Consider the following 15,305-nt stretch of genomic DNA (forward strand, 5'->3'; position numbering starts at 1 on the left):
CTCAATAAAATTCCACAGCTAAAATGACTAGATAAATCCCAGACAACACTTTTCAAATTATGACCCCTCAAAACATTTTAAATTTATCATTAGTTCTGTGCATGCCCACTAACATCACCCAACCATATTGGATGATGTAAGCAAGAAAGGTCACCAATAGGATACAAATGCTAAGTTAATACCAATTAATAATAAGCCCTTTTATACTTATAAATTAGTGAAGCAAATGCACCAACAAAACACATTTGTCTACTAAACTGATGTCGCCCCTTTTCAAATCCCTTGGAGAGATATGCCCATATATCTATATAGTTATGGAAAACAAGTGGTTAATAGCATGCAAGCTACTTATTAGCGCCACTACATGCTATTAAAAGGGATCAATCAATATATTGACCTTTCAACATGTGATGTATTCACTAAACCCATGATGTTGCTATTTAGTTTGCCTTTAATCCTGTGCGTTTGGGTTTTGGTTTAAGAAATTGTGAGATTAACAATGCAGGTAACAATTTTGTGTTGTTTTTGTGGGGTAAAGATTTCAAGATTCTAGCGTATTAGTGGCAGAAGCATTTTGGGATTGTGACAATTTTGTTATTTCCTTTCATAATCTACTCTGGCAACTTTGTCCTCTATTTTTTTTTCCTGAAATATGTTTTCCCACTGGTCCCAGAAAGGTTGGAGTAAATCCTACAGAATAATCAATCCTAACCCTGCAACATTAAGATTAGTAATAGTTGGATCAGTGTAGGACACAGCAATTTCTGTCCCTAACTGATCTAAGCAAAAGTGCTTAGGTAAACATACTTGTGCTTTTCAAATGGTGCCAACAAATGGACCCTTCTAAATGTCTTTAGAATATCTATTTTACAGTACAGTTTCTTGGCAGTATCAAATTACCTAAATATCCCTTTATTCTATTTATGCTCTATAATTAAGCTATATCTATCTATCGATCTATCATCTATCCATCTATCTATCTATCTATCTATCTATCTATCTATATATTTAATACATATCAGAACAACTTGAGCAGTGTAATCAATCAGAACCATGTAACTAATAAAGGTATCTTACCTACTTACGTTCTGATTCTCCTCTGTGATATGATGGTCTGAGTCAGGCTGCTATTTTATACACACAGGGAGTGGGCAAGAGGCGTTGCCTTAGGTGTTTAAACAAAATATAATTCTTATTAATACTTCATTCTACACTAATCCATACAGATTTACATATTGCTTTGTGTAATATCTTATTTGTAAATGGCACTGAATACATTTGTTGACATTTGCTTATTTCACAGATCAATTTGTCTTCCTTTATTTTTTATATACAAGTTTTCATTAAAAAAAGCACTTGAAAAAGTGTTAATCTGTATTTAATTGTAAGAGCAATACAATTAGTAAGAATGAAATGTGGACAAAAATAGAAGAATATTCCCTGTAACCTTTTACTTACTTTGCACACAAATATTTTGTCTATGGTACATTATCAAAATAGAACTCAAATCTATCCACCATAAGGTACAGTTAAATGAGTACAAATCAGTAAATAATATCAACCAAAGTCACATGCAGTGCTGTACTGTAATGATTTTAAACATATTTATTTGTTTTCTATATTGTTGTGGAAACAACTTAACATGTTAAATGAGTATATACAATCAATATTTGTATTTATTCAAGAAACATCTGCAATATTGTTTCTATTGTACTCTGGGTTAAAAATATTACATCAAAATCTCTTTGAAAATCCCTCTGAGATATTCTTTAATGTGCATAAGATTGTAATGCAAAATATTTTCATTATCTTCATAGTTAAACATATCTGTATAATATAAATCAATGTTTCTCTATGTATGTGTATGTATGTCAATGTAATATCGTCAGCTTTTTTTTTTTCTAACACCCGAGATCTTGTATGTTTGAGCCCTTATAACTTTTGTGTGCAATATATTTTTTTAATAATTTTATTAGACGTGTTAATATGAGTGTAACTGTACTTTGTAATGTATTTTTGAAGTGTTTCGTGAAACTTTTTTGTTGAGAAAAACTGTTAACTACAGCTCTTCAAGCGCAAAAAGGTTTGTTGCGTAAAAGATCACATCACGCTGAAACCTCATAACGCGCTACTTGTAATCTTGGCCTATGTTATTACATTTCATCCTGTCCCTGCAGCTCTTTTCTAATCAGTTTTCCTGTTTTAATAGCTTAAAGGTGCCAAATACTGAAGCTCCGCCTCTTTGTACTGGGAGCTGCCATCTTGGAGCTCAGGTATTCTCACAGCCTTTGACAGATGCTGTGCATGATACAAAGCCGTAAGTTTTTGAAGCTCTTGCATTACTCTATATTATTGTTTAGCGTTTAAAAAAAATAAATTTGGTGCAACTGTAAGACTGTATAAAAAAATGCAAAAATGTAAAGCTCACATGATCTGGATATATAAAATGGCGGCACTTCCAACCTCTTTTAGAGTTTGGTGGCTTCTGGTGTGTCTCAGAAGCCAGCAAACTCTAAAGGAGAGTTGGAAGCATTGCCATTCTATATATACACATTCCAAAATCAAGTCAAAGGAGAGACTTTTTGGTGAGCAGCATCACCCTAAGGGAAGTGTTTTCATATTATATTGTTTAATTGACTGTTTGTATAAAGCTCACATGATGTATCATGCACATTAACCTGAAGCACTTTATATAGCTTTAAAATAGTGGACAATTGTACTGATCTGGAAGTGTGCACTGCTTCTGTCACAGGCTGTGATAATACGTGAGCTCCAAGGTGACAGCCCCCAGTAGAAAGAAACAAAACTTCAGTATCTGGCACCTGAAAAGAGCTGCAGGAACAGGATGAAATGTGATAATATAGTGAGTAGTTACTATTCTTTTGTAGTTGTGCACAAAAGTCTAATGTCCCTTTAAGTCTACATTTTGGTGAGAGATAGAGTTAAATCATTCTGAAAAGAGAAGACTGACCTTTTTAATAGTTTTTTTTTAAATTGTGAAAGCACCAAAGAAGATTTCTTCTCAACCCTCCAAATGTTTGTGTCCACAAATCCTTACTGTATCTACTCTAAATTGATTATGAGCAAGTCCACAGCCATCCCAGGGGTGGTACATAATGAATTCACAGTAAGCATATCTTTGGAGAGCAGTGAATAGACTGCTTCTTAAGGTATTCTTAACATATGAAGTATTAATTCATTTCAGTGTAGAAATGCCTAGCAACAAGCATATACATATATATATATATATATATATATATATATATATAAATATATAAGTATCTATTTAAAAATAAATAGTATACTTTCTTCTATGTGTAGAACATTGGAATGTAAAATATTTATGACTACCTTTGGTTTAGCGCTGTAGGTTTAACTCCTGCCAGGTTAGCGCATGAGCGATAAGTGTTAGAATTTTTTTACAGTTTGTGTGCTTTATTAAAGTCTATGGGGAGAAGTAAGCGTGATCATCCTGAAGCTAGCACACATTGTTTTTCACTCACAAGCAAACATTTTACTTTCAACTTGTAATACACATGCTAAACCATGTGTATTAAAAGTTTACTTCTCAGACATCCCAAGTCTCCCTGAAGTTCAGGGAGTCTGCCTGATTGTATTAGTGACTCCCTGATGCCAGCAAATGGACTGCAATCTCCCTGAAACTCAAAGTACCATGATCCAATTTGGCCCAAATACGAAAAAGTGTTTCTTTAAAGAATGCCTTTAGTTGCTGGGACTTTATAGAACCCTCAAAGCATGCATCTGTAACCAAAAAGCCCCACTGTTTTTAATTAAATAAAACACAAATACATCCTTATTTACTGCACGTAATTAAACTTTGTATTCTAAAATATTTGAGCATTCAACAAGCGTACGATCACTGGAAAATAGGTTTATTGTTTGTGCAATAAAGCTACTTTTTTATGTGACTTTAGTGGGAAGCTACTTTTAGGGTTTCAAGGTGTCCAATATATAAATGGGATGGGGGGGGGGCGGCGCAGTTGCAGGAGAAGCCACCTCCCTGAAATGAGTTTTTGCAGGTTGGGATGTCTGACTTCTGGAGGTGTTTGCCTGTAAGGGAAAGTGTTAAATAGTGTACCATTATAATCTGGCCATTAAAGGGACATTAAACACTAAGGTCCAGATTACAAGTGGAGCGTTATTTAACGCTCCTGCTCGAGTGTTAGTGTTAACTGTGCTAGAACTAAGCTTTTTGCGTGTAGGGTTGCGCTCATATTATGAGTTGAGAGTAAACTATTTTCATTTGCACATTAACCCAACGAGTGCAAAAAGCCAAAGGGATAACCTATTCCTCATTGTCAATGGAGCAAAAAAAGTGGAAACCCCCAAAGTGTATATATATATATAGACATATTTATGTTTGTATATATTTGTTTATGTTTGTATATATGTATCTATATATACATATACAGTATATATACACAACTATAATTACATACATACATATATATATATATATATATATATATATATATATATATACAGGGAGTGCAGAATTATTAGGCAAATGAGTATTTTGACCACATCATCCTCTTTCTGCATGTTGTCTTACTCCAAGCTGTATAGGCTCGAAAGCCTACTACCAATTAAGCATATTAGGTGATGTGCATCTCTGTAATGAGAAGGGGTGTGGTCTAATGACATCAACACCCTATATCAGGTGTGCATAATTATTAGGCAACTTCCTTTCCTTTGGCAAAATGGGTCAAAAGAAGGACTTGACAGGCTCAGAAAAGTCAAAAATAGTGAGATATCTTGCAGAGGGATGCAGCAAAATAACTGCCCATGAACTGAGAAAAGTCAAGCGTGCAGCTGCCAAGATGCCACTTGCCACCAGTTTGGCCATATTTCAGAGCTGCAACATCACTGGAGTGCCCAAAAGTGCAAGGTGTGCAATACTCAGAGACATGGCCAAGGTAAGAAAGGCTGAAAGACGACCACCACTGAACAAGACACACAAGCTGAAACGTCAAGACTGGGCCAAGAAATATCTCAAGACTGATTTTTCTAAGGTTTTATGGACTGAGGAAATGAGAATGAGTCTTGATGGGCCAGATGGATGGGCCCGTGGCTGGATTGGTAAAGGGCAGAGAGCTCAAGTCCGACTCAGACGCAAGCAAGGTGGAGGTGGAGTACTGGTTTGGGCTGGTATCATCAAAGATGAGCTTGTGGGGCCTTTTCGGGTTGAGGATGGAGTCAAGCTCAACTCCCAGTCCTACTGCCAGTTTCTGGAAGACACCTTCTTCAAGCAGTGGTACAGGAAGAAGTGTGCATCCTTCAAGAAAAACATGATTTTCATGCAGGACAATGCTCCATCACACGTGTCCAAGTCCTCCACAGCGTGGCTGGCAAGAAAGGGTATAAAAGAAGAAAATCTAATGACATGGCCTCCTTGTCCACCTGATCTGAACCCCATTGAGAACCTGTGGTCCATCATCAAATGTGAGATTTACAAGGAGGGAAAACAGTACACCTCTCTGAACAGTGTCTGGGAGGCTGTGGTTGCTGCTGCACGCAATGTTGATGGTGAACAGATCAAAACACTGACAGAATCCATGGATGGCAGGCTTTTGAGTGTCCTTGCAAAGAAAGGTGGCTATATTGGTCACTGATTTGTTTTTGTTTTGTTTTTGAATGTCAGAAATGTATATTTGTGAATGTTGAGATGTTATATTGGTTTCACTGGTAAAAATAAATAATTGAAATGGATATATATTTGTTTTTTGTTAAGTTGCCTAATAATTATGCACAGTAATAGTCACCTGCACACACAGATATCCCCCTAAAATAGCTATAACTAAAAACAAACTAAAAACTACTTCCAAAACTATTCAGCTTTGATATTAATGAGTTTTTTGGGTTCATTGAAAACATGGTTGTTTTTCAATAATAAAATTAATCCTCAAAAATACAACTTGCCTAATAATTCTGCACTCCCTGTATATATATTAGCCCTTTCCAGTCAAACACCTTGTCATATACCATATACCTTTTAACCTTTATAAATATTTTTTATTAATATAAATATATTTTTTTTATAATAAACCGTATATATACAACACTTTATTTTTAAAGTGTTTGGTGCACAATTTTTATATATATATATATATATATATATATATATATATATATATATATATATATATATATATATGTATTTATTGGATTTTCAGAATAAGTATTCAACTGTACGCCTGAAAGCGTAACACATTTGATATAAAACACAAAAACATGAGCATGTAATATTTAGAAATATTCAGTACCCACACATATCCAGTGTCCAACAGGATTACATAAGAGAATGGACGAATTCTACCTGCAAGACCTGGGAGGGAAAGGGATTGGAAAGGGGAAGGGGAGGGGAAGGTAATAGCCCTCTATCATCATAAATAAATAAGTAAATGTGAAAGGGTCTGGTGTAGTGTGACTCAGAATTACCTGATGTGGTGAGGCGCAAGGGGGTCTCGCAGAAGATGAGTGGAAACCACCTCATGTGTCAATGCTAGGGAGCCAGATGGTGTTGAACATATCTTTCCAGTCAGCCCAGATCATTTCAAACAAATCTGACTTCCCTAGGCAGTAAAATATATTTTTATCCATGGAGTATATATACGCCATGGTTGTAACAATTTCCCACCAGGAGGGTGGGTTCGATATTTTCCATGCTCTCGCGATGGAGAGTTTTTCTGCAGAGAAGAGGTATTTACAGAGAAAACCCTGGTGCTTGGGCAATTTACATGAACCTAAGTGGAGTAGGGCCATCTCCGGAGTTCTGGCAAGGGTAATCCCCAATCTGGAAAGTGTGTTAAAGCAGGTGCTCCATAGTGGCTTGAGTTTCGGACAACTCCACCAGATGTGGGTCATATCACCTATGTGGTCACAATTCCTACAACACTTAGCTAACCTAGCTGGGACATAATAAGTAAGTCTCATATATGGTAAAACAGTGAAGAGCCTTTTTAGTTAGTAGGAGTGTACACTGCCAGTCTTGGGTGGGTACAGAAATCTCTAGCTTATGTTCCCACTTCAAGATGTGGATGGCTTTTTATCCACAAATGTCGCTCCTTCGATTAGGCTATAATGTAGTGACAGTGGTTTACCTAACCTAAGCCCCTGTTGTCATCTAGCTTCCCAAAGTGTTTGTTGGTGAAAGGATGAAGGTTTAAAGCCCCAACTGGATAATAAGCTAATTACTCTGGAATACTCAAACACCAGGAAAGGTGGTATTTGTACAGAATCCTTAATTTGGTCAAGTGTGACAAAGTGGCCCTGTGAGACTGTTGACCACAAGTCTGCAACCTTTTTAAAATCTAAACGAGCCCAAGTTACAGCATGGGAATCAGGCAGGCCCGTAAGTAGACCTGATATAGTAGTGATGGTGGATGGGTTGGGTGCTACCTGTTTATAGTGTCTGATCTGCTCCCAAAGGGAAAGACATTCTTTTATGATAGGGTTGTCCACTGCCAAATCTCTTCGACAGTGTGGAGGGGTCCAAATGAGATCCCTCACGGGTATGTTAAAGGGCAAGAATGCCTGTTTAAGAGCCCTCCACTTTCTATTGGAGTCCCTGACACCCCACTGAGAAATATGCGTGAGCATCGCTTCCTCAAAGTATCTAGAGATTGAAGGGGAGGCAACCCCCCCATGCATTCTGGTATACTGTAGTATTTTGTTAGCTATACGGGGCGGTTTCCCTGCCAAATATACTTACATTCACTTTGAAACTGTATGAGCATGTGTTTGGGCACTCTAATTGGGAGGCACCTAAACAGGTATGTCAACTTGGGGAGGTAACTCATTTTAAGGGCTGCAATATGTCCCAACCATGATATAGATTTGAAGTGACATTTTTGCCTTAGGGTTCTAAGTTCGGAAAGTAAGGGTCTGTTGTTATTATTGGCTATTTGGGAGAGGTTACTAGACAGCTTGATCCCCAAGTGAGATATGTAACTATCTTTGACTACAAAATTATATTTATCATGTAAGTGTTTAGGGATATCTACCGGGATCCCTCTCATGTAAATTTCAGTTGTGTTGGGGTTTTATTTGTAGAAAGAGAGGCTGCTAAATGTCTCTAAAATCTACAGAAGTCTAGAGATTGTTTGTAGTGGTTTGGTGGAAAAAATTGTGGTGTCATCGGCAAACAAGGCGACCTTGTGCGCCGTACCGTGTAGTATTATACCCTCTATCTTATTATCCTCCCTTATGGATGCGGCTAATGGCTCTATTACTAGTTCAAATAGTATGGGGGACAAGGGGCAACCCTGTTGGGAGGCCGTGGGAGTAGAGTATTGAGCCCTGACAGCCTGAATTGTTTGCTCTGGGAACTAAAAGGTCTCTAGGACCTTCCACAAATACTCCAATCTGACTCAGACGAACAACTTCTCGGCGTTGAGGGAGATAACCGCCAGGGGTTTATTCAACCTTTTGGATTCTACCAGAATGTTTAATAGCCGCCTGGTGTTGTCAGGACACTCCCTCCCCGGGATAAAGTCCACCTGATCTGGGTCAATGAGATCAGGGAGTAGCTTCGCAATCCTATTTGCAATTATTTTTGAGTATATTTTAACATCAACATTAATTAGTGAAATCGGTCTATAGTTGGTGCAGTGTGAAGGGTCCTTGTCAGGTTTTGGAATAGTTATGATAGAGGCCTCGAGAAACTCTCTCTGAAATTTACCCTCCCCATTTGCTAAAGTAAAGAACCTAGTAAGGAGGGTGACATTTCATGTAGGTAATCTTATAAAAGACTGCAGCAAACCCGTATGGACTGGGGGCTTTAAAGGGTTTTAGGTTTTTAATGACTTGTTTTACCTCTTGAATCATGATGGGGCTATCTAGGGTTTCTTTTTGGACTTCATTAAGGGTTGGTAACTTCAAAGAATGTAAGAAGGAACCTATAGCCTCTGGGGAGGCTGGTTTTATTGTCTCTTTATTGCCCCAACCCTCCAGACCAAGGTGTAGGTAAGCTCCGGTATCCATAGGCTAGGCTGATGTGCACTGTGTCCTGCCGCCCACCTATAGGCCTCACTCACTGCCTCTCACGGCCAATCGGCCACCAGCAGGGGGTGTCAATCAATTGTGGCAATCTCTGTCCGCCTGCTCTTTTTGGGAAATGAGGATTCATTACACACAATTTTACTTGAATACTATCATATTTGACTTTTTTGCTTCACGCATATCCTTTTATGATCACATTTATTATGATTCCCTGTATTGTATAAAAAAAGGTAGGCATGCTAAGATATTGACACAGAAGATAGCTGTTGCCCTAGAATTAAGACATGTATTAGACTATTGTTGCAGGAGGTTAAAGAGGGTCTGAACAATTATGCATGAAAGACAGTATTTATTTAATTGATAGGAAGTCCATATGAGTGCTAAGCCAAGACTCCTTTATGTGATCAGATTGATGAACAAAAGTAGGGCAATTGTCAATTGTGCATTTTGATGACTTCTAGACAGAAAATCTTCGACCATCTGAATGACACATCGCTTTAAAATAATTAATAAACAATATTTTAGGAAACAAGTTAGTGACATCATGCAGTTTGATTTTGAACAGGACATTCTTACTGAATAACACTGTGACTTTCTCAAACATCTAATTTGTCTCACATTTTATAAAAGTCACTATACAGCGGGGGCGCGTCCGGGCTAGGACCCAAGATGGCCACTAAACTGTGAGCTCTGTATCCAGATTTACAATCCGCCTTGTTATCTGAGAATTGTGTAGCTATCCAGCCTGAAATTGTGCTCTAAGATGTAACTGAAGATACCCTGAGCTGGATAATATATATATATATATATATATATATTGAACGTATTAGGACTTCCCAGACTGGACTGCTGAGCTCTTTTGGCGGCTCTGGCAGAGAGGGCGCTCAGCACCCCCCAGGGAACCGGGTAAGCAGTGTAAATCAAGTTTACCTGAACTGAGAGCTGATTTAAACGAGTCTCTGTGCATTCAACACAAGAAACAATCAGGCATGAGCTCATTCGCAGCTGAATCGAGAAACATTGCACCAGACTTTGAGCCAAACGCAGCTCAGGCTGTCTTCTCTCAGAAAGAACAATTGCGCTTCTACACTGATCAGACAAACGGACCGAGAGCTGCAAGAAAGATAGCTCTGTCACAGGATGGTGACTTTATGAACCCTGTTGTTGACATAGGGAGCTCTGTGCTCACTCAGATTATCAGTGAAACACCTGCTGGAGACAGTCCTGATGCGAGAGCTGGAGTGGGATGAGGGCATTATCTTGTGTCCCAGTCCCAGAATTATCTGCACTACTTGTTATGTATCTGGTCTGTGCTTAGGACATGACTGCTTTTTTTTAGTTGAATTGCCTATTATGACGATGCGTTAAAGGTATCTGATGTGCTCCTTAGCTCAGCCTATTATATGTATAAATGCACCAGCATTGTTCAATTCGAATAGTTTGCTTAGTTGTGTATACGTATAGAAGTAGACATAGCTACATATAACCAGTTTAGAATAACACATTGTCCTGTGTCATAGTCCCATAATTATATGTACTGCCTGTTGTTTATCTGGCTTGTGTTTAAGACTTTTAAATATTACTTACTTAATCTTACTTAGACTGTCTATTATAAAGATACTATGAGGGCACCAGATGTTTTCCTTAGCCCTGACTAGTTTTTATATAAATTCATCAGAAAAGTTATTTTTCTTATTTTAGATGTGTTTAAAGGGACAGTAAACCTTAAAAATAATGTTATATAATTCTGCACATGGTGCAGAATTATATAACATTATTTAAGTGCTATAGTTATAAATGCCTTTTTTACCTTTTAATATGTTAAAAATATGGCGCTTTTACAGACCCGCTCTCTGCTGAGCGGGTCTGTTATATTTAGTCAGCGCATCGGGCCAGCTGTATAGTCACAGCCCGGCCCGACCGCGCCATAAGACTAAGTGCAGCTAGCTCCTGTCACAGACCCGCTCAGCAGAGAGCAGAGAGCGGGTCTGTAAAAGCGCCATATTTTTAACATATTAAAAGGTAAAAATGGCATTTATAACTATAGCACTTAAATAATGTTATATAATTCTGCACTATGTGCAGAATTATATAACATTATTTTTAAGGTTTACTGTCCCTTTAATACTTAGGTTAAGGGGAATCTATACAGGGGTAGACACAGCTACATATGATCAGCTTAGAGTTCCTGTGCACATACTAGAAATATTATCCTCTGTATTTACTGTTTATATGTTAAGGGACAACAAATATATTGTTAACGTGTTAATTTGTATATTTTTTGTGTGTGTGGCATATACCTTTTAAATGCTCTTTTATGTTGGTGTCATGTATGTTAAGATGCTAAGATTCTGAGAGTTCTAGTCTGTTAATATTTTGCTTGTGAACCAACACTCCTACTGCTATGAGGACTGCTGGTGAATTCAGCAGCCACAATATGGTACAAAGGTTTATAGTAATTGTTCATTGCTTATATTTGATGGGAAAACATATTATCATAATCTTGGTATAACATGTGCATATAGTGTTTAAATCTGCTCCCATAGAGGTATGTGTTTTCCAAATACCCTTTGTGTAGACCTAAGTGCTGACCTAAGAGACCTATAGTACAGGAGCGTGTCTAATAGAGGCTGACTCACTGGTTTAGGATCCAAATGTTTATGACGCCATTAGTTATCTAACATTTCTTAGGGTCTGTCCCGGGCTAATGGTAATGATAATCAACCCAAATTAGTTATTCCTTACTACCTATTTCCTTTGAGCCATACATCCTACGCTACTTGTTTATATGTGATTATTAATATGCACAATATCCAATCCTTAGTACGTTGTAGTACATATGAAGCGGTTCTATCAAAAGCACTATCTATTAGTTACCCCAAAGGCCCAAAAGCGGCATAGTAGTTTATCCAATTTTGTCTCCCATTAATCTTTATGACTTTATTGCCCTCCTTTTAGACTTTGAATTTTATGGACCTATCTATGGTCCTGGTTGACATGAGAGGTGTGGTTGTATGGTATAGGTCCAAGAGTGGCCTATCTTCTTTAAAAATCCCCAACCTAGAAAGTTTCTTCCAGGCCCAAAAGTGGCCTATGTTGTTTTAGGAGGGGAAAAAAATGAGGGAAGTGTTGAGGTTTGCTCCTAACAATGTACCTTGCTCTTCTTTGTAACAAGCAATATGTTCTGTTTTATGTTAATCTTGTGTCATATGAGCAAACTGTTTGTCTGTATTTGTTAAACCTCAATAAAAATATTAAATTGAAAAAAAAAGTCACTATCAAAGTTAAATTGTCACAGCTAAGACTTTATTACAGCCTATTGGTCAATATATCAGTATCTCCCTCCAACCAGCGGTTAGACAAATATAATTTATTTTAGATACCACTGAATGGCTCATTAAACTAAATGCCTTCCCAAATTCTCAAGGGTGAATTATAGGTGAATGTTGAACGTTTGCATACTATAATGTCTTAGAAGCAATTCAATATTTTTATATTTTTCAGAAATGATTTGTGGGAGCAGCAATCAAGTAAACTATGAATGTGGTTTAGCAATGTTTTTGTAAAAATAATCTTTTACATTTTGAGAAGTCATTCTATCTGCAAGTTGACCATAGCATCAAGCAGGGCTAAACCTATGAAAACTATTTTGAGGAGATTTTTGTGCAGCGAATTAGTAAGGATAACCCCATTTTCACAACTGCTATATAAATTATGTTTTCCTTTTTTGACATGGTGGACAAGAGAAATACCATACATACTTTTAATGCAAGCTCTTAATTCAATCATTGTGGCAGTATAATCATAAAGCTATTGAATATATCTAGGCAACGGAAAACACAAAGCAAAGTCCCATGAACCTGATCTATTTGCAAATTTAAATATTTAAAAGGAATTGTTTTGCAGTTGACTATTATCTATCTATCTATCGTCTATCTAAATATGCATTCCACAGGAGAAGTCTTTGACTCTTCTAAATGTGTAAGGTAACCTATGTTCATCTAGGCTTCTTAATTGACTTTTACTATTTAAGATGTGTATCCCTGATCTGCTAGTGATTTTCAAAACTTTATAAATTATGCAAACCAAATGACAGTGTTCAATTATTTTAAAATATTTTTTCAATCCAATTCATAATTACTGGTATAAGGTATGAGTTGTATGTCCTTTTAAATAACTATTTAATGTTAAGGCACACATGTTCTCTAAGCTTATTACCCATGTTTCACACTGATGTTTTTGACCATACCCTTATGTTTACCTCAAACCTATTCTATATAATTTTTAGCGGTAGACTTTTACTCATTTAAATGTGTAGCATGGTAGCATTTCACTCTCCAGTTCACAATTTCAACCTTGAAATATTAATCTTGAAAAAGCCAGGTATTACAATAATGTAATAACTTCAATCACAAGTGAGAAAATAAATGAAAAGTACTCACAAGATAGATGAGGATTACCTGAACTTATTAAAGGGATAGTCTAGTCAAAAATAAACGTCCATGATTCAGACAGAGCATGCAATTTTAAGCAACTTTCTAATTTACGCCTATTATCAATTTTTCTTTGTTCTATTGGTATCTTTATTTAAAAAAACTGGAAAGTAAGTCTAGGAGCCAGCCCATTTTTGGTTCAGCACCTGGATAGCGCTTGCTGATTGGATGGCTACATTTAGACAACACTAATCAGCAAGCGCTATCCAGATGCTGAAACAAAAATGGGCTGGCTTCTAAACTTACATTCCAGCTTTTTAAAATAAAGATATCAAGAGAACTAAGAAAAATTGATAATAGGAGTAAATTAGAAAATTGCTTAAAATTGCATCCTCTATCTAAACAATAAACATTTAATTTTGACTATACTATCCCTTTAAAGGACCAGTCAACACAGTTGATTTGCATAATCAACAAATGCAAGATAACAAGACAATGCAATAGCACTTAGTCTGAACTTCAAATGAGTAGTAGATTTTTTTCTGACAATTTTAAAAGTTATGTCTTTTTCCACTCTCCCTGTACCATGTGACAGCCATCAGCCAATCACAAATGCATACACGTACCATGTGACAGCCATCAGCCATTCACAAATGCATACACACTTATTCTTGCACATGCTCAGTAGGAGCTGGTGACTCAAAAATTTAAATATAAAAAGACTGCGCACATTTAGTTATTTGGAATGTTGTTTAAAATAGCATGCTCTATCTGAATAATGAAAGTTTCATTTTGATTGAGTGTCCCTTTAAATCTTAACACTGAAGAACATAATCCAAACAAGAACAAAAATGATTGTATCATAAGAATAATTATTAAAAACGTATAATTAATAAAAGCTTAAAACACAGCTTCTATTTAGTGTCTCACTTGTGATTTCTGGTTTTAGATTTATGCTTCAAGGTTGGAATTGTGACATGAAGAGAAAAGAGCTACCACACTACACATTGAATTGATTTTGATACATTTCTAGGGGAGATTGATGCTGGCTGTATCCTTATAAAGGGAAGTGTTACTTTATAATATATCTATTGCTTTTCTTGTTATCTGCTCCAGACTTTTTTTTTTTTTTTTTTTTTTTTTTTTTTTTAATTTGAGGTTTAACATAAGGTATACATGGAATATGCAATACAATGACACCATAAACAAATTGGAATGAATACATCATAAGATACAATATTGTGATTGGTTATATGCATTCCATAGAAAGGTACAAAGGAACAGGGTACAATTTGTAAGTAGCATACCAAATCTTTTATATACCTCCAAAATGATATACAAGGCCACTTTTGGACCTCCACTCTAGGTAATGTAGTTATTGGAGGTAAAGACCAACTAAGGAGACCACTTTTCTGAATCTGCAATGCGCAAAGTGTAAAGGGATCTATTATGAAATATAACATCAAATACTCATAGATATTACTCTGCAACCTCAAAACCATCCCATAACTTTATTCCACTGGAGAAGCGTATGACAAATACACCACCTTACAGAGCACACTGCAGGGGCTTTCTCGCTTATGTTAGGGATATCCTGCAGGATAGAAGGACTATGTTATATTTTATAATTTTAACCTTCTCAGGTATCAGGGCGATTATACATTAGCCTGGGCTCCCTAAGAAAAAAGCTACATTTTAGGTGATTTCATATAGGACATAGGATATAGAAGGTCCCAAAGTATAGGATCCAAGGTAAAAATACCTGCCCTTATTTACATCGAATTTTAGGGATGATAGATCAATGTTTCTCTGCATATATTATATCTGACTAGATAATCCTGTTAAATAAAG

The sequence above is a fragment of the Bombina bombina genome, chromosome 8, assembly GCF_027579735.1.
Source record: "Bombina bombina isolate aBomBom1 chromosome 8, aBomBom1.pri, whole genome shotgun sequence".
In the NCBI taxonomy this organism is placed as follows: domain Eukaryota; kingdom Metazoa; phylum Chordata; class Amphibia; order Anura; family Bombinatoridae; genus Bombina; species Bombina bombina.